Raw genomic sequence first — 22,280 nt, 5'->3', positions numbered from 1 at the left:
GAGATAGATCAAGACACCTCATAGGTCTTTCACAAAGCACATACCTTGATAAGATATTGAAGAAGTTCAATATGGATCAGTCTAAGAAGGGGTTCTTGCCTGTGTTGCAAGGTGTGAAATTGAGCTCAGCTCAATGTCCGACCACGGCAGAAGATATAGAAGAGATGAGTGTCATCCCCTATGCCTCAGCCATAGGTTCTATTATGTATGCCATGCTGTGTACCAGACCTGATGTAAACCTTGCCGTAAGTTTGGTAGGTAGGTACCAAAGTAATCCCGGCAAGGAACACTGGACAGCGGTCAAGAATATCCTGAAGTACCTGAAAAGGACTAAGGAAATGTTTCTCCTTTATGGAGGTGACGAAGAGCTCGTCGTAAAGGGTTACGTCGACGCTAGCTTCGACACAGATCTGGATGACTCTAAGTCACAAACCGGATACGTGTATATTTTGAATGGTGGGGCAGTAAGCTAGTGCAGTTGCAAGCAGAGTGTCGTGGCGGGATCTACATGTGAAGCGGAGTACATGGCAGCCTCGGAGGCAGCGCATGAAGCAATTTGGGTGAAGGAGTTCATCACCGACCTAGGAGTCATACCCAATGCGTCGGGGCCGATCAAACTCTTCTGTGACAACACTGGAGCTATTGCACTTGCCAAGGAGCCCAGGTTTCACAAGAAGACAAGGCACATCAAGCGTCGCTTCAACTCCATTCGTGAAAATGTTCAAGATGGAGACATAGATATTTGTAAAGTACATACGGACCTGAAAGTAGCAGATCCGTTGACTAAACCTCTCCCTAGAGCAAAACATGATCAACACCAGAATTCCATGGGTGTTCGATTCATCACAATGTAACTAGATTATTGACTCTAGTGCAAGTGGGAGACTGTTGGAAATATGCCCTAGAGGCAATAATAAAAGGATTATTATTATATTTCCTTGTTCATGATAATTGTCTTTTATTCATGCTATAATTGTGTTATCCGAAAATCGTAATACATGTGTGAATACATAGACACCAACATGTCCCTAGTAAGCCTCTAGTTGACTAGCTCGTTGATCAATAGATAGTCATGGTTTCCTGACTATGGACATTGGATGTCATTGATAACGAGATCACATCATTAGGAGAATGAAGTGATGGACAAGACCCAATCCTAAACTTAGCACAAGATCGTATAGTTCGTTTGCTGGAGTTTTTCCAATGTCAAGTATCTTTTCCTTAGACCATGAGATCGTGTAACTCCCGGATGCCGTAGGAGTGCTTTGGGTGTACCAAACATCACAACGTAACTGGGTGACTATAAAGGTATACTACGGGTATCTCTGAAAGTGTCTTTTGGGTTGACACGGATCAAGACTGGGATTTGTCACTCCGTATAACGGAGAGGTATCTCTGGGCCCACTCGATAATGCATCATCATAATGAGCTCAAAGTGACCAAGTGTCTAGTCACGGGATCATGCATTACGGTACGAGTAAAGTGACTTGCCGGTAACGAGATTGAACGAGGTATTGGGATACCGACGATCGAATCTCGGGCAAGTAACGTACCGATTGACAAAGGGAATTGTATACGGGGTTGCTTGAATCCTCGACATCGTGGTTCATCCGATGAGATCATCGAGGAGCATGTGGGAGCCAACATGGGTATCCAGATCCCGCTGTTGGTTATTGACCGGAGAGCCATCTCGGTCATGTCTACATGTCTCCCGAACCCGTAGGGTCTACACACTTAAGGTTCGGTGACGCTAGGGTTGTAGAGATATGAATATGTAGTAACCCGAAAGTTGTTCGGAGTCCCGGATGAGATCCCGGACGTCACGAGGAGTTTCGGAATGGTCCGGAGGTGAAGAATTATATATAGGAAGTGCTGTTTCGGCCATCGGGAGAGTTTCGAGGGTCACCGGTATTGTACCTCGACCACCGGAAGGGTCCCGGGGGTCCACCGGGTGGGGAAACCCATCCCGGAGGGCCCCATGGGCTGAAGTCGGGAGGGGAACCAGCCCATAGTGGGCTGGTGCGCCCCCCTTGGCCCACCCCCTGCGCCTAGGGTTGGAAACCCTAGGGTGGGGGGGCGCCCCCACTTGCCTTGGGGGCTACTCCACCCTTGACCGCCGCCCCCCTAGGAGATCCCATCTCCTAGGGCCGGCGCCCCCCCTAGGGGAGCCTATATAAAGGGGGGAGGGAGGGGCAGCCGCACCCTTGAGTCTTGGCGCCTCCCTCTCCCCTGCTACACCTCTCCCTCTCGCAGTAGAACGGCGAAGCCCTGCTGCGGTGACCCCTGCATCCACCACCACATCGTCGTGCTGCTGGATCTTCATCAACCTCTTCTCCCCCCTTGCTGGATCAAGGAGGAGACGTCACGCTGACCGTACGTGTGTTGAACGCGGAGGTGCCGTCCGTTCAGCGCTAGGATCTCCGGTGATTTGGATCACGTCGAGTACGACTTCCTCATCCCCGTTCTTTGAACGCTTCCGCGCGTGATCTGCAAAGGTATGTAGATGCAATCCGATCACTCGTTGCTAGATGAACTCATAGATGGATCTTGGTGAAACCGTAGGAAATTTTTTGTTTTCTGCAACGTTCCCCAACACCTTCAAGTCTCTCCTACCTTGGAAGATCAGATTCGCCAAGCCCAGCTTCTTGATGCTATGGTGAAAAAGGTGAAGATTGGGATTGCCAAGAGTCAACCCAAGTACAAGTTTTACCGCCTTGATGACAAGGATACTCTCTTCTTCGAGGATCGTATTGTTGTGCCCAAAGGTGACCTTCGTAAAGTGATCATGAACGAGGCTCACAATTCTCTCCTCTCCATCCACCCCGAGAGCACGAAGATGTATCAGGACCTCAAGCAGGCTTATTGGTGGACTCGAATGAAGCGCGAGATTGCTCAGTTCGTGAATGAATGTGATGTCTGCAGAAGAGTGAAGGCAGAACACCAAAGGCCAGCGGGTCTCCTCCAACCTCTTGCCATTCCAGAATGGAAGTTTGACCACATTGAGATGGACTTCATGACTGGATTTCCAAAGTCCAAACGTGGCAATGATGCTATATTCGTTGTCATCGACAAACTCACTAAAGTGGCTCACTTTCTGCCTATCAAAGAGTCAATCACTGCAGCTCAATTGGTGGAACTCTATACCTATCGTATCGTCTCTCTGCACGGTATTCCACAAGTGATCTCTTTAGACCATGGCAGCATCTTTACCTCCAAGTTTTGGGATTCTTTTCAGAAGGCCATGGGAACCAACATCCGCTTCACCATAGCTTTCCATCCTCAAACTAGCGGTCAAGTCGAGCGTGTCAATCAGATTCTTGAAGATATGCTCAGGGCTTGTGTGATCTCCTTCAGCATGAAGTGGGAGGATTTTCTTTCTTATGCTGAATTCTCCTACAACAACAGTTTTCAAGCAAGTTCGGGCAAGGCCCCATTTGAAATTCTGTATGGCAGGAAGTGACGTACCCCTCTCAACTGGTCTAAAACCGGTGAACGTCAGCTTTTGGGTAATGACTTAATCACAAAGGCAGAGGAAATGTGCAAAGTCATTCGAGATAACCTCAAAGCAGCCCAATCACGCCAGAAGAGCTACTATGATAGTAAGCACCGTGATTTGGCTTTCGAGATCGTAGATCATGTTTACCTCCACGTCTCTCCAATGAAAGCTACTCGTCGCTTCGGTATCAAAGGGAAGCTTGCCCCTAGATACGTGGGACCTTTCAAGATCGTCAGCAAGAGAGGCGATCTCGCCTATCAACTCGAGCTTCCTTCAAACTTTGCATATGTTCATGACGTGTTCCATGTCTCTCAGCTCCGAAAGTGCTTCAAGACTCCTGACCGCACCATCAACTTCGAGGACATTGAGCTCCAAGAAGATCTCTCTTATCGTGAGCACCCCGTTGCTATTCTTGAAGAGACTGAACGCAAGACTCGCAACAAGTCAATCAAATTCCTCAAAGTCAAGTGGTCACACCATTTCGACCGTGAAGCTACCTGGGAACGCGAGGATCACCTCCCTTCTGAGTACCCGGCATTCTTTCAGTCCTAGATCTTGGGACGAGATCCTTTCGTAGTGGTGGAGTGTTGTAACACCCCGGATATGATTTACCCAATATGTAATCCAACTCTTGCCGTTTCCGGCGTTAAGTTATTTTATTTTCTCGGGTTTGGGTCTTTGCCTCCATGTGTTGTTATCGTTGTCATGCATCTCATATCATGTCATCATGTGCATTGCATTTGCATATGTGTTCGTCTCATGCATTCGAGCATTTTCCCCATTGTCCGTTTTGCATTCCGGCGCTTTGTTCTCCTCCGGTGGTCATTTCTACCTTTCTTTTGTGTGTGGGGATTGAACATTTCCGGATTGGACCGAGACTTGCCAAGCGGCCTTGGTTTACTACCGGTAGACCGCCTGTCAAGTTTCGTACCATTTGGACTTCGTTTGATGCTCCAACGGTTAACCGAGGGACCGAAAAGGCCTCGTGTGTGTTGCAGCCCAACACCCCTCCAAGTTGTCCCAAAACCCACCAAAACCCTCTCCATCATCTAGAGCATTCGATCACGATCGCGTGGCTGAAAACCGCACCTCATTTGGACTCTCCTAGCTCCCTCTACCTCTATATATAGACCACCCTCTCAAAATTCGCGGTTCCACTCTCTCCCTAACCCTAGATCCATCCTCTGTCGCTGCCGGACACGTCCGACCCCCTTCGGACAAACCGCCGCCGCCAACCGGGGCGCTCCACGTGGCGTGGGCGCCCCACATCGCCGCCGACTCCGCGCGGGCCCGCTCGGCCCGTGGCCGGCCCCAGCGGCCCGGGATCCGTCGCCGCCGCCCGGGGCTTCGTCTCCCTCGCCCCGCCGCCTGGAACACCGCGCCTTCGCCGCTCGGCCTCACCGCCGGGGAGCTCCACCGCGGCGGCTCCTCTCCGCCTCCGCCACCTCGCCGGCCACCGCGCGCCCGACCGCCGCTGACCTCGTCGCCGGCGCCTCCCCGTGGTCCCGAGGCCCCCTCCGGCGAGCCCCGCTCCGGATCCGGTCGCCTCCCTCCTCTTCGGCAGCAATTCCGGCGAGATCCGCCGCCTCGGTTCGCGTGCACCCGGCTGCTACGGTAAACCCTAGATCTGAGGGTTGACTTCTCTCCTAACTCCCGTAATTTTTAGCATTTTTCCACATGTCGTAACTTTGCATACGTGGCTCCGTTTTGGGCATATAGCATATCAAAATGTTCGTCTCAGAGAGCACATCATTTCATCTCATTGCATCATTTTCATTTGAGTTCATCTTAATGCCTGAAATGCTGTTAGAAGAATGCTATTTGAGATAAGTGTCAGATCTGCTGCTCCAATTAGATATTTGTCATTTTTGCCATGATTATTGTGTGCATGATATGCCCATGAGCTCTTCATGAGTTTTGTTATATGTTTTGCCATCTTTCCAGAGGTGCAACCCATGTATTTTTGTGATGTGTGTGGTGACTAGCACAAGCTTGTAAAGTGGAGCATTCGTTAATGCTGATTTCAGGAACTTGGCATTTCCACCAAGTCCTTGGACTGTTTATCTCATTATGCCATATGTTCATGTTGTTTCCTAGTGATCCGTGCCTTTTTTGAGGATGATCAGTAAGGATGTTTTGTTAATCTTGTAGTTCTCTATCCATCCATGTCTTTGTTTGCAACTATGGAGCACACTAGCTTGAGTCAATCGAGCTCTACTTTTACTATTTTGTGAATCTGGGCAGATTGTCTACATATTAGCAATTTTGCCGAGGATGTTGTAGTTGATCCGTGCATGCTATGTTATAGTTCTTGCCATGTCTAGCTTGCATAATATGTATTCTTGATGGTTGTATGCTTAGATTGTCATGACATGCTCTGTAGTGAGTGCATCGAGCTCGTAAACATGCCTACTTGATATCTGTTTCAGCATGCTCCAGTTTTCACTAAGTCTGTGATCTGATTATGTTTTTGCCATGTTCACATGCTTGCAAATGTATTTTCTGATCCCTTTTGGCTCAAGGTCACTAAGGGACTTTTGTTAAGCTCTTTGAGTAGCTCCATGCCATGCTTTATTTTGCCATGTTCAGGTCCTGTAGCATATTGTTTTCATGCTCCAAAGAGTGCTATCTGATCTGAAATTCCAGACTAGTGTTAATTTCACTAAGTCTGAGATCTGTTTGCCAAATGCATTTTTGCCATGCTTGTTTGAACCTGTTAATGGATGAATTGGCCGTAGCTCAGTGCTAGTCTTTTGTTAAGCATTATGAATGGATCCTTGCCATGTATTTTGTTGCCATGATTGGATGCTGTAGCATGTTCATCTTGTTGCATTTAGATGGCTACTTGCTGTAAATCGCAGAACGTGGCCATATTTGAATTGCTTGCCATTTCCAAACCGTAACTCCGATTCTGATGATCTTTATATCGTTTTCAAGTGATTTCATCTCATCTTTCCAGTGGCACACTTGTATTTCCAAGTTGAGGCCAGGTTCATTCATCCCTTGTCAAATCTTGCATATGCATCACATATTGCATCCCGCATAGCATACTATCCTTGCATCATGTTGTTTGAGTTTGCACGTGGTTGATTGTGTCCTTGTTGCTTGTTTGTCTTGTTTGGGTAGAGCCGGGAGACGAGTTCGCTAACGAGGAGCCCGTTGAGTTTGCTTTCGAGGATCCAGTCAACTCTGACAACTTTGCAGGCAAGATGATCATACCCTCGAAATCACTACTATCTTTGCTATGCTAGATGCTCGCTCTTTTGCTATGCCTATGCTACGATACCTACGACTTGCTTATCATGCCTCCCAAATTGCCATGTTAAGCCTCTAACCCACCATGTCCTAGCAAACCGTTGATTGGCTATGTTCCCGCTTTGCTCAGCCCCTCTTATAGCGTTGCTAGTTGCAGGTGAAGATTGGAGACCGTTCCTTGTTGGAACATTATTTACTTGTTGGGATATGATTATATTGCCATGTTATCGTAATGCATCTATATACTTGGTAAAGGGTGGAAGGCTCGGCCTCTCGCCTAGTGTTTTGTTCCACTCTTGCCGCCCTAGTTTCCGTCATATCGGTGTTATGTTCCCGGATTTTGCGTTCCTTACGCGGTTGGGTTATAATGGGAACCCCTTGATAGTTCGCCTTGATTAAAGCTTTTCCAGCAATGCCCAACTTTGGTTTTACCATTTGCCACCTAGCCTCTTTTTCCCTTGGGTTTCCGGAGCCCGAGTGTCATCTTATTTTAACCCCCCCCCCCCCCCCCCGGGCCAGTGCTCCTCTGAGTGTTGGTCCAACCTAGAGCCCCTTGCAGCGCCACCTCGGGGAAACTCGAGGGCTGGTTTTAGTTGTATGGATTGCTTATCCGATTGTGCCCTGAGAACGAGATATGTGCAGCTCCTATCGGGATTTGTCGGCACATTCGGGCGGTGTTGCTGGATTTGTTTTAACTGGTCGAAGTGTCTTGAAGAACCGGGATACCGAGTCTGATCGGAACGTCTCGGGAGGAGGTCTATTCCTTCGTTGACCGTGAGAGCTTTTCATGGGCTAAGTTGGGACTCCCCTGCAGGGATTTGAACTTTCGAAAGTTGTGCCCGCGGTTATGGGAAGATGGGAATTTGTTAATGTCCGGTTGTAGATAACTTGAACCTTAACTTAATTAAAATGAATCAACAGTGTGAGTTACCGTGATGGTTTCTTCTCGGCGGAGTCCGGGAAGTGAACACGGTGTTGGAGTAATGCTTGCCGCAGGATGCCCTCTAGTTACTCGCTCACGCTTTGCCTCCTCTTCTCGCTCTCTTTTGCGAACAGGATAGCCACCATATATGCTAGTCGCTTGCTGCAGCTCCACATATTTGCCTTGCCTTACCTATTAAGCTTAAATAGTCTTGATCGCGAGGGTGCGAGATTGCTGAGTCCCTGTGGCTCACAGATTACTTCCAAACCAGATGCAGGGCCTGATGATTCCGCTCCAGATGACGCGCTTGAGCTCAAGTGGGAGTTCGACGAGGACTCACATCGATACTACGTGTCTTTCCCTGATGATCAGTAGTGCTGCCCAGTTGGGGTGATCGGGACCGTGTCGCATGTTGGGTTGTTCTTTTATTTTGGCGCTGTAGTCGGGCCATGAGTGTTTGAATGTTGTAATGTTATTTATGTACTTTGAATGACGTGGCGAGTGTAAGCCAACTATGTATCTCCCCTTTTATTATCTATATTATAAGGGATGTTGTGAAGATTGCCTAACTTGCGACATTGCTTTCAATGCGGTTATGTCTCTAAGTCGTGCCTCGACACGTGGGAGCTATAGCCGCATCGAGGGCGTTACACCATGAGGGTGGGGGCGCGCCTACCCCCCTGGGCACGCCCTCCTGCCACGTGGCCGCCTCGTGGCGTTCCAGACTTCAACTCCATGTCTTCTGGTTTGCTTTCGGTCCAAGAAAGATCATCGTGAAGGTTTCATTCCGTTTGGATTCCGTTTGGTATTCCTTTTCTGCGAAACTCTAAAATAGGGGAAAATAGAAACTGGCACTGGGCCTCCGGTTATTAGGTTAGTCCCAAAAATAATATAAAAGAGCATATTAAAGCCCATTAAACATCCAAAACAGATAATATAATAGCATGGAACAATCAGAAATTATAGATACATTGGAGACGTATCATAATTTATTTTATTTGGCATTCGATCTATCAATATTTATAACTCTCTCACGTCCGTTTGTCAATTTCTGGCACCGTTACCCGAAAGGGATTGACACCCCTTTTACACTTCGGGTTGCGAGTATTTGTTATTTGTGTACAGGTGTCGTTTAAGTTGTGTTGTTTGGTTCTCCTACTAGTTCGATAACCTTGGTTTCATATCTGAGGGAAATACCTACCGCTATTGTGTTGCATGATCCCTTCCTCTTTGGGGAAATACCGACGTAGCTTCAAGCGACATCAGATGGCAATGCGAATAAAGGTATATTTGATATACATGTTATTGATGTGTACCATGCTAGTATTCGTACTAGCCCCTGGGTATTTGATACCGGTTCAGTTGCTAAGATTAGTAACTCAGAACAGGAGTTGCAGAATAAATAAAGACTAGTTAAGGGCGAGGTGATGATGTGTGTTGGAAATGATTCCAAGGTTGATACGGTCACCATCGCACACTCCCTCTATCTTCGGGATTACTGTTGAACCTAAATGAATGTTATTTGGTGTTTGCATTGAGCATGAATATGATTTGATCATGTTTATTGCAATACGGTTATTCATTTAAGTCAGAGAATAATTGTTGTTCTGTTTACATGAATAAAACCTTCTATGGTCATACACCCAATGTAAATGGTTTATTGAATCTTGATCGTAGTGATACACATATTCATAATATTGATGCCAAAAGATGCAAAGTTGATAATGATAGTGCAATATATTTGTGGCACTGTCGTTTAGGTCATATTGGTGTAAAGCGCATGAAGAAACTCCATGCAGATGGACTTTCGAAATCACTTGATTATGAATCATTTGATATTCGCGAGCCATGCCTCATGGGCAAGATGACTAAAACTCTGTTCTCTGGAACAATGGAGCGAGCTAATGACTTATTGGAAATAATACATACCAATGTATGCGGTCCGATGAGTGTTGAAGCACGCGGCGGGTATCGTTATCTTCTGCCCTTCATAGATGATTTGAGTAGGTATGGGTATATCTACTTAATGGAACACAAGTCTGAAACATTTGAAAAGTTCAAAGAATTCTAGAGTGAAGTGAAGAACCATCGTAACAAGAAAATAAAGTTTCTACGATCTGATCACGGAGGCGAATATTTGAGTTACGAGTTTGTCATTCATTTAGAACAATGTGGAATTATTTCACAACTCATGCCATCTGGAACAACACAACGTAATGCGGTGTCCGAACGTCGTAATCGTACTTTATTGGACATGGTGTGTTCTATGATGTCTCTTATCGATTTACCACTATCGTTTTGGGGTTATGCATTAGAGACAGTTGCATTCACGTTAAATAGGGCACCGTCTAAATCCGTTGAGACGACATCGTATGAACTATGGTTTGGCAAGAAACCTAAGCAGCCGTTTCTTAAATTTTGGGGTTGCGACACTTATGTGAAAAGGCTTCAGCCTGATAAGCTCGAAACCAAATCGGAGAAGTGCATCTTCATAGGATACCCTAAGGAAACAATTGGGTACACCTTCTACCACAGATCCTAAGGCAAGATCTTTGTTGCCAAGAATGGAACATTTCTAGAGAAGGAGTTTCTCTTGAAAGAAGTGAGTGGGAGGAAAGTAGAACTAGATGAGATAATTGTACCTTCTCTCAATTTGGAAAGTAGCACATCAGAGAAATCCGTTCCCGTGATACCTACACCAACTAGAGAGGAAGTTAATGATGATGATCATGAAACTTCGGATCAAGTTACTACTGGATCTCATAGGTCGAACAGAGCATGTTCCGCACCAGAGTGGTACGGTAATCCTGTCCTAGAAGTCATGTTACTAGACCATGACGAACCTACAAACTATGGAGAAGCTATGATGAGCCCAGATTCCGATAAATGGCTTGAGGCCATGAAATCTGAGATAGGATCCATGCATGAGACCAAAGTGTGGACTTTGGTGGACTTGCCCGATGATCGACGAGCCATTGAGAATAAATGGATCTTCAAGAAGAAGACAAACGCTAATGGTAATGTCACCATCTACAAAGCTAGACTTGTCGCGAAAGGTTTCTGACAAGTTCAAGGGGTTGACTACGATGAGACCTTCTCACCCGTAGCGATGCTTAAGTCAGTCCAAATCATGTTAGCAATTGCCGCATTTTATAATTATGAAATTTGGCAAATGGACGTCAAAACTACATTCCTTAATGGATTTCTTAAAGAAGAGTTGTATATGATGCAACTAGAAGGTTTTGTCGATGCTAAAGGTGCTAACAAAGTGTGCAAGCTCCAGTGATCCATCTATGGACTGGTGCAAGCATCTCGAAGTTGGAATATACGCTTTGATGAGGTGAATCAAAGCATATGGTTTTATACAGACTTACGGTGAAACCTGTATTTACAAGAAAGTGAGTGGGAGCTCTGTAGCATTTATGATATTATATGTGGATGACATATCGTTGATCGGAAATGATATAAAATTTCTGGATAGCATAAAAGGGTACTTGAATACAAATTTTTCAATGAAAGACCTCGGTAAAGCTGCTTATATATCGGGCATCAAGATCTATAGAGATAGATCAAGACACTTGATAGGACTTTCACAAAGCACATACCTTGATAAAGTTTTAAAGAAGTTCAAAATGGATCAGTCAAAGAAAGGGTTCTTGCCTATGTTACAAGGTGTGAAGTTGAGTAAGACTCAAAACCCGACCACGGGAGAATATATAGAGAGAATGAAAGTCATTCCCTATGCCTCAGTCATAGGTTCTATAAAGTATGCCATGCTGTGTACCAGACCTATTGTGTGCCTTGCCATGGTTTCGGCAAGGGGGTATAATAGTGATCTAAGATTAGATCACTCGACGCTGGTCAAAATTATCCTCAGGTACCTAAAGATGACTAAGGAAATGTTTCTCGGTTATGGAGGTGATAAAGAGTTCATCTTAAAGAGTTACGTCGATGCAAGCTTTGACACCGATTCGGATAACTCTGAGTCTCGATCTAGATACACATTGAAAGTGGGAGCAATTAGGTAGAGTAGCTCCATGCAGAGCATTGTAGACATGGAAATTTCCAAAATACATACGTATCTGAATGTGACAGACCTGTTGACTAAACCTCTCTCACAAGCAAAACATGATCACACCTTAGTACTCTTTGGGTGTTAATCACATGGCGATGTGAACTAGATTGTTGACTCTAGTAAAGTCTTTGGGTGTTGGTCACATGGCGATGTGAACTATGGGTGTTAAATCACATGGTGATGTGAACTAGATTATTGACTCTACTACAAGTGGGAGACTGAAGGAAATATGCTCTAGAGGCAATAATAAAGTTGTTATTTTATATTTATTCATGATAAAGGTTTATTACTCATGCTAGAATTGTATTGATTGGAAACCTTAATACATGTGTGAATACATAAACAAACACCGTGTCCCTAATGAGCCTCTACTAGACTAGCTCATTGATCAAAGATGGTTAAGGTTCCCTAACCATGTACATGAGTTGTCATTTGATAACGGGATCACATCATTAGGAGAATGATGTGATGGACAAGACCCATCCGTTAGCTTAGCATAATGATCATTCAGTTTTATTGTTATTGCTTTCTTCATGTCAAATACATATTCCTTCGACTATGAGATTATACAACTCCCAGATAACGGAGGAATGCCTTGTGTGCTATCAAATGTCACAACATAACTGGGTGATTATAAAGATGCTCTACAGGTATCTCTGAAGGTGTTTGTTGAGTTGGTATAGATCGAGATTAGGATTTGTCACTCCGAGTTTCGGAGAGGTATCTCTGGGCCCTCTCGGTGATACACATCATAATCTTGCAAGCAAACGACTAAGGAGTTGGTCACGAGGTGATTTATTATGGAACGAGTAAAGAGACTTGCCGATAATGAAATTGAACTAGGTATGAAGATATCGACGATCGAATCTCGAGCAAGTAACATACCGATGGACAAAGGGAATTACGTATGTTGTCATAACGGTTTGACCGATAAAGATCTTCATAGAATATGTAGGAGCCAATATGGGCATCCATGGTTTGCTATTGTTTATTGACCGGAGAGGTGTCTCGGTCACGTCTACATAATTCTTGAACCCTAAGGGTCTGCATGCTTAACGTTCGATGACGATATAGTATTATATGAGTTATGTGATTTGGTGACCTAATGTTGTTCGGAGTCTCCGATGGGATCACAGACATGATGAGGAGTCTCGAAATGGTCGATAGGTAAAGATTGATATATAGGACGATAGTATTCGGACACCGGAAGTGTTTTGGGGGGTACCGGATACTTATCGGGTCATCAGAAGGGGTTCCGGGCACCCCCGACAAAAGATATGGGTCTTATGGGCCAAGAGGGGAAACACACCAGCCACAAGGGGCTGGTGCGCCCCATATGAGCTGCGCTAAGAGGAGTAGGAAAGAGGGGAAGGGAAAGGAAAGAGAGGAATAGGATTCCCCTTCCTTCCCTCCCCCTTCTTTCCTTCCCCCTCCGACAAACATGGCAGGGGGCGCGGCCAAGGGCAGGAGCCCAAGTAGGATTTGGACCTACTTGGGTCTCCCCTTGGCCTCTTCCCTCTCCCTCCCACCTATATATATGAGGAGGGGGCGCCTAGCACACCCCAGATCAATTTTTAGCCATGTGCGGTGCCCCCCTCCACCGTTTACACCCCTGGTCATATTTTCATAGTGCTTAGGCAAAGCCCTGCGAAGATCACTTCACCATCACCGTCATCATGCCGTCGTGCCGACGGAACTCATCTACTACCTCGACGTCTTGCTGGATCAAGAAGGCGAGAAACGTCACCGAGCTGAACGTGTGCAGAATGCGGAGGTGTCGTGCGTTCGGTGCTTGATCGATTGAAGCACGAAGAAGTTTGACTACATCAACCGCATTGTGAAACGCTTCCACTTACGGTCTACGACGGTACATAGACACACTCTCCCCCTCGTTGCTATGCATCTTCATGGATAGATCATTGCGTGTGCGTAGATTTTTTTTGTTTTCCATGCAACGATTCTCAACACTTGGTGCTGAATCTAGGCAACTATAGAGTGTTTTGTAGCAACTTATAAGAACAAAAACAAATAATAAGTAACTCTTTCATCAAGAAACTTAAAGAAAAAAGAGTATGCTGTCAGAAAATCATAAGAAAACACATAGGCGGTTACATGGTGGCGCTGGCACAAAAACGTCTTCCAAAAAGTGCTACTGGATGTAGAAAAAAAAAAGCAATATTGCTTTATTTAATTACAACTCCCAGAGAAAAGAAGAGGTCTCATTACCCCCTTCATCTGGGTGATGCCGTCTACATGGGCAACTATTTGTTCTATTTCCTTGCAGATGCGTGAGAAAAATTTGAGCAACTACTGTCATATACCTATACAGCTGTTGGGGAACGTAGTAATTTCAAAAAAATTCCTACGCACACGCAAGATCATGGTGATGCATAGCAACGAGAGGGGAGAGTGTTGTCTACGTACCCTCGTAGACCGAAGCGGAAGCGTTGACACAACGTAGAGGAAGTAGTCGTACGTCTTCCCGATCCGACCGATCCAAGTATCGAACGGACGGCACCTCCGAGTTCTGCACACGTTCAGCTCGATGACGCACCCCGGGCTCCGATCCAGCAAAGCTTCGGGGGGAGTTCCGTCAGCACGACGGCGTGGTGACGATCTTGATGTTCAACCGTTGCAGGGCTTCGCCTAAGCACCGCTACAATATGATCGAGGTGTAATATCGTGGAGGGGGCACCGCACATGGCTAAGGAACGATCACGAGGATCAACTTGTGTGTCATGGGGTGCCCCCTGCTCCCGTATATAAAGGAGCAAGGGAGAGGGGGCGGCCGGCCTAGGAGGGGCGCGCCAAGGGGAGTCGTACTCCCACCGGGAGTAGGACTCCCTCCTTCCTTGTTGGAGTAGGAGAAGGGGAAAGAGGGGGAGAGAAAGAAGGAAAAGGGGGCTGCGCCCCTTGTCCAATTCAGACCAGAGGGGGGGCGCAGGCCTCCTTCCTTTTGGCCTCTCTCCTCTATTCCCGTATGGCCCAATAAGGCCCATATACTCCTCCCGGCGAATTCCCGTAACTCTCCGGTACTCCGAAAAATACCCGAATCACTCGGAACCTTTCCGAAGTCCGAATATAGTCGTCCAATATATCGATCTTTACGTGTCGACCATTTCGAGACTCCTCATCATGTCCCCGATCTCATCCGGGACTCCGAACTCCTTCGGTACATCAAAAGTCATAAACTCATAATATAACTGTCATCGAAACCTTAAGCGTGCGGACCCTACCGGTTCGAGAACAATGTAGACATGACCGAGACACGTCTCCGGTCAATAACCAATAGCGGAACCTGGATGCTCATATTGGCTCCCACATATTCTTCGAAGATCTTTATCGGTCAGACCGCATAACAACATACGTTGTTCCCTTTGTCATCGGTATGTTACTTGCCCGAGATTCGATCGTCGGTATCCAATACCTAGTTCAATCTCGTTACCGGCAAGTCTCTTTACTCATTCCGTAATACATCATCTCGCAACTAACTCATTAGCTGCAATGCTTGCAAGGCTTAAGTGATGTGCATTACCGAGAGGGCCCAGAGATACCTCTCCGACAATCGGAGTGACAAATCCTAATCTCGAAATACACCAACCCAACAAGTACCTTCGGAGACACCTGTAGAGCACCTTTATAATCACCCAGTTACGTTGTGACGTTTGGTAGCACACAAAGTGTTCCTCCGGTAAACGGGAGTTGCATAATCTCATAGTCATAGGAACATGTATAAGTCATGAAGAAACCAATAGCAACAAACTGAACGATCAAGTGCTAAGCTAACGGAATGGGTCAAGTCAATCAGATCATTCATCTAATGATGTGATCCCATTAATCAAATAACAACTCTTTGTCTATGGTTAGGAAACATAACCATCTTTGATTAATGAGCTAGTCAAGTAGAGGCATACTAGTGACACTCTGTTTGTCTATGTATTCACACATGTATTATGTTTCCGGTTAATACAATTCTAGCATGAATAATAAACATTTATCATGATATAAGGAAATAAATAATAACTTTATTATTGCCTCTAGGGCATATTTCCTTCAGTCTCCCACTTGCACTAGAGTCAATAATCTAGATCACATCGCCATGTGATTTAACATCAATAGTTCACATCTTTATGTGATTGGTTCACATCTCCATGTGACTAACACCCAAAGGGTTTACTAGATTCAATAATCTAGTTCACATCGCTATGTGATTAAGACCCAAAAAGTGATCATGTTTTGCTTGTGAGGGAAGTTTAGTCAACGGGTCTGCCACATTCATATCCGCATGTATTTTGCAAATTTCTATGTCAACAATGCTCTGCATGAAGCTACTCTAGCTAATTGCTCCCACTTTTAATATGTATCCAGATTGAGACTTAGAGTCATCTGGATCAGTGTCAAAACTTGCATCGACGTAACCCTTTACGACGAACCTTTTGTCACCTCCGTAATCGAGAAACATATCCTTATTCCAGTAAGGATAATTTTGACCGCTGTCCATTGATCTACTCCTAGATCACTATTGTACTCCTTCTCTTAACACAATGTATGGTATACAATAGATCTGGTACACAGCATGGCATACTTTATAGAACCTATGACTGATGCATAGGGAATGACTTTCATTCTCTTTCTATCTTCTGCCATGGTCAGGCTTTGAGTCTTACTCAATTTCACACCTTGTAACACAGGAGAGAACTCTTTCTTTGACTGTTCCATTTTGAACTACTTCAAAATCTTGTCAAGGTATGTACTCATTGAAAAAACTTATCAAGCATTTTGATCTATCTCTATAGATCTTGATACTCAATATGTAAGCAGCTTCACCGAGATCCTTCTTCAAAAAACTCCTTTCAAATACTCCTTTATGCTTTGCAGAATAATTCTACATTATTTCCGATCAACAATATGTCATTCACATATACTTATCAGAAATGCTATAGTGCTCCCACTCACTTTCTTGTAAATACAGGCTTCACCACAAGTCTGTATAAAACTATATGCTTTGATCAACTTATCAAAGCGTATATTCCAACTCCGAGATGCTTGCACCAGTCCATAGATGGATCGCTGGAGCTTGCACACTTTGTTAGCTCCCTTTGGATCGACAAAACCTTCTAGTTGCATCATATACAACTCTTCTTCCAGAAATCCATTCAGGAATGCAGTTTTGACATCGATTTGCCAAATTTCATAAAATGCGGCAATTGCTAACATGATTCGGACAGACTTAAGCATAGACACAAGTGAGAAACTCGCATCGTAGTCAACACCTTGAACTTTGTCAAAAACCTTGTTCAACAAGTCTAGCTTTGTAGATAGTAACACTACTATCAGCGTCCGTCTTCCTCTTAAAGATCCATTTATTCTCAATTGCTTGCCGATCATCAGGCAAGTCAACCAAAGTCTACACTTTGTTCTCATACATGGATCCCATCTCAGATTTCATGGTTTCAAGCCATTTTGCGGAATCTGGGCTCATCATCGCTTCCTCGTAGTTTGCAAGTTCGTCATGGTCAAGTAGCATGACCTCCAGAACAAGATTACCGTACCACTCTGGTGCGGATCTCACTCTGGTTAACCTACGAGATTCGGTAGTAACTTGATCTGAAGTTACATGATCATCATCATTAGCTTCCTCACTAATTGGTGTAGCAGTCACAGGAACAGATTTCTGTGATGAACTACTTTCCAATAAGGGAGAAGGTACAATTACCTTATCAAGTTTCTACTTTCCTCCCACTCACTTCTTTCGAGAGAAACTCCTTCTCTAGAAAGGATCCATTCTTAGCAACGAATGTCTTGCCTTCGGATCTGTGATAGAAGGTGTACCCGACAGTCTCCTTTGGGTATCCTATGAAGACATATTTCTCTGATTTGGGTTTGAGCTTATCAGGATGAAACTTTTTCATAGAAGCATCACAATCCCAAACTTTAAGAAACGACAACTTTGGTTTCTTGCCAAACCACAGTTCAGATTGTGTCGTCTCAACGGACTTAGATGGTGCCCTTTTTAACGTGAATGCAGCTGTCTTTTAATGCATAACCCCAAAACGATAGTGGTAGATCGGTAAGGGACATCATAGATTGCACTATATCCAATAAAGTACGGTTATGACGTTCGGACACCATTATGCTGTGGTGTTCCAGGTGGCATGAGTTTGTGAAACTATTCCACATTGTTTTAATTGAAGACCAAACTCGTAACTCAAATATTCTCCTCCACGATCAGATCGTAGAAACTTTATTTTCTTGTTACGATGATTTTCAACTTCACTCTGAAATTCCTTGAACTGTTCAAAATGTTTCAGACTTATGTTTCATCAAGTAGATATACCCATATCTGCTCAAATCATCTGTAAAGATTAGAAAATAATGATACCTGCTGCAAGCCTTAATATTCATCGGACCACATACATCAGTATGTATGATTTTCAACAAATTGTTGCTTGCTTCATTGTTCCGGAGAACGGCGTTTTAGTCATCTTGCCCATAAGGCATGGTTCGCAAGCATCAAGTGATTCATAATCAAGTGATTCCAAAAGCCCATCAGCATGGAGTTTCTTCATGCGCTTTACACCAATATAACCTAAACGGCAGTGCCACAAATAAGTTGCACTATCATTATTAACTTTGCATCTTTTGGTTTCAATATTATGAATATGTGTATCACTACGATCGAGATCCAACAAACCATTTTCGTTGGTGTGTATGACCATAGAAGGTTTTATTCATGTAAACGGAACAACAACTGTTCTCTAACTTAAATGAATAACCGTATTGCAATAAACATGATCAAATCATATTCATGCTCAATGCAAACACCAAATAACACTTATTTAGGTTCAACATTAATCTCGAAAGTATAGGGAGTGTGCGATGATGATCATATCAATCTTGGAACCACTTCCAACACACATCGTCACTTCACCCTTAACTAGTCTCTGTTTATTCTGCAACTCCCGTTTCGAGTTACTAATCTTAGCAACTGAACTAGTATCAAATACTGAGGGGTTGCTATAAACACTAGTAAAGTACACATCAATAACATGTATATCAAATATACTTATGTTCACTTTGCCATCCTTCTTATCCGCCAATCACTTGGGGTAGTTCCGCTTCCAGTGACCAGTCCCTTTGCAGTAGAAGCACTTAGTCTCAGGATTAGGACCAGACTTGGGCTTCTTCACTTGAGCAGCAACTTGCTTGCCATTCTTCTTGAAGTTCCCCTTCTTCCCTTTGCCCTTTTCTTGAAACTAGTGGTCTTGTCTACCATCAACACTTGATGTTTTTCTTGATTTCTACCTTCGTCGATTTTAGCATCACGAAGAGCTTGGGAATCGTTTCCGTTATCCCTTGCATATTATAGTTCATCACGAAGTTCTACTAACTTGGTGATGGTGACTAGAGATTTCTGTCAATCACTATTTTATCTGGAAGATTAACTCCCACTTGATTCAAGCGATTGTAGTACCCAGACAATCTAAGCACATGCTCACTAGTTGAGCAATTCTCCTCCATCTTTTAGCTATAGAACTTGTTGGAGACTTCATATCTCTCAACTCGGGTATTTGCTTGAAATATTAACTTCAACTCCTGGAACATCTCATATGGTCCATGACGTTCAAAACGTTTTTGAAGTCCCGATTCTAAGCCGTTAAGCATGGTGCACTAAACTATCAAGTAGTCATCATATTGAGCTAGCCAAACGTTCATAACGTCTACATCTGCTCCTGCAATAGGTCTGTCACCTAGCGGTGCATCAATGACATAATTCTTCTGTGCAGCAATGAGGATAAACCTCAGATCACGGATCCAATCCGCATCATTGCTACTAACATCTTTCAACTTAGTTTTCTCTAGGAACATATCAAAATAAACACAGGGAAGCAATAACGCGAGCTATTGATCTACAACATAGATATGCTAATACTACCAGGACTAAGTTCATGATAAATTAAAGTTCAATTAATCATATTACTAAAGAACTCCCACTTAGATAGACATCCCTCTAATCCTCTAAGTGATCACGTGATCCATATCAACTAAACCATGTTCGATCATCACGTGAGATGGAGTAGTTTCAATGGTGAACATCACTATGTTGATCATATCTACTATATGATTCACGCTCGACCTTTCGGTCTCCGTGTTTCGAGGCCATATCTGTTATATGCTAGGCTCGTCAAGTTAAACCTGAGTATTCCGCGTGTGCAACTGTTTTGCACCCATTGTATTTGAACGTAGAGCCTATCACACCCGATCATCACGTGGTGTCTCAGCACGAAGAACTTTCGCAACGGTGCATACTCAGGGAGAACACTTTTACTATGATAATTTAGTGAGAGATCATCTTATAATGCTACCATCAATCAAAGCAAGATAAGATGCATAAAAGATAAACATCACATGCAATCAATATAAGTGATATGATATGGCCATCATCATCTTGTGCTTGTGATCTCCATCTCCGAAGCATCGTCATGATTTCCATCGTCACCGGCATGACACCATGATCTCCATCATCTTGATCTATATCAATGTGTCGTCATATGGTCGTCTCGCCAACAATTGTTCTTGCAACTATTGCTATCGCATAGCGATAAAGTAAAGCAATTATTTGGCGCTTGCATCTTATGCAATAAAAAGACAATCATAAGGCTTCTGCCAGTTGCCGATAACTTTAACAAAACATGATCATCTTATACAACAACTTATATCTCATCACATCTTGACCATATCACATCACAACATGCCCTGCAAAAACAAGTTAGACGTCCTCTACTTTGTTGTTGCAAGTTTTACGTGGCTGCTACTGGGCTTTAGCAAGAACCGATCTTACCTACGCATCAAAACCACAACGATAGTTTGTCAAGTTGGTGCTGTTTTAACCTTCGCAAGGACCAGGCGTAGCCACACTCGGTTCAACTAAAATTGGAGAAACTGACACCCGCCAGCCACCTGTGCGCAAAGCACGGCGGTAGAACCAGTCTCGCGTAAGCGTACGCGTAATGTCGGTCCGGGCCGCTTCATCCAACAATACCACCGAACCAAAGTATGACATGCTGGTAAGCAGTATGACTTATATCCCCCACAACTCACTTGTGTTCTACTCGTGCATATAACATCAAACCATAAAACCTAGGCTCGGATGCCACTGTTGGGGAACGTAGTAATTTCAAAAAATTTCCTACGCACACGCAAGATCATGGTGATGCATAGCAACGAGAGGGGAGAGTGTTGTCTACGTACCCTCGTAGACCGAAGCGGAAGCATTGACACAACGTAGAGGAAGTAGTCGTACGTCTTCCCGATCCGACCGATCCAAGCACCGAACGGACGGCACCTCCGAGTTCTGCACATGTTCAGCTCGATGACGCACCCCGGGCTCCGATCCAGCAACGCTTCGGGGGGAGTTCCGTCAGCACGACGGCGTGGTGACGATCTTGATGTTCAACCGTTGCAGGGCTTCGCCTAAGCACCGCTACAATATGATCGAGGTGTAATATCGTGGAGGGGGCACCGCACATGGCTAAGGAACGATCACGAGGATCACCTTGTGTGTCATGGGGTGCCCCCTGCCCCCGTATATAAAGGAGCAAGGGGGAGGGGGCGGCCGGCCTAGGAGGGGCGCGCCAAGGGGAGTCGTACTCCCACCGGGAGTAGGACTCCCTCCTTCCTTGTTGGAGTAGGAGAAGGGGAAAGAGGGGGAGAGAAAGAAGGAAAAGGGGGCTGCGCCCCTTGTCCAATTCGGACCAGAGGGGGGGCGCAGGCCTCCTTCCTTTTGGCCTCTCTCCTCTATTCCCGTATGGCCCAATAATATACTCCTCCCGGCGAATTCCCGTAACTCCCCGGTACTCCGAAAAATACCCGAATCACTCGGAACCTTTCCGGAGTCCGAATATAGTCGTCCAATATATCGATCTTTACGTCTCGACCATTTCGAGACTCCTCGTCATGTCCCCGATCTCATCCGGGACTCCGAACTCCTTCGGTACATCAAAAGTCATAAACTCATAATATAACTGTCATCGAAACCTTAAGCGTGCGGACCCTACCGGTTCGAGAACAATGTAGACATAACCGAGACACGTCTTCGGTCAATAACCAATAGCGGAACCTAGATGCTCATATTGGCTCCCACATATTCTTCGAAGATCTTTATCGGTCAGACCGCATAACAACATACGTTGTTCCCTTTGTCATCGGTATGTTACTTGCCCGAGATTCGATCGTCGGTATCCAATACCTAGTTCAATCTCGTTACCGGCAAGTCTCTTTACTCGTTCCGTAATACATCATCTCGCAACTAACTCATTAGCTGCAATGCTTGCAAGGCTTAAGTGATGTGCATTACCGAGAGGGCCCAGAGATACCTCTCCGACAATCGGAGTGACAAATCCTAATCTCGAAATACACCAACCCAACAAGTACCTTCGGAGACACCTGTAGAGCACCTTTATAATCACCCAGTTACGTTGTGACGTTTGGTAGCACACAAAGTGTTCCTCCGGTAAACGGGAGTTGCATAA

Source organism: Triticum urartu, chromosome 2A, assembly GCF_056163025.1.
Source record: "Triticum urartu cultivar PI428250 chromosome 2A, HENAU_Tu73, whole genome shotgun sequence".
Classification (NCBI taxonomy): Eukaryota; Viridiplantae; Streptophyta; class Magnoliopsida; order Poales; family Poaceae; genus Triticum; species Triticum urartu.
Note: the sequence above shows the minus strand (reverse complement) of the source record.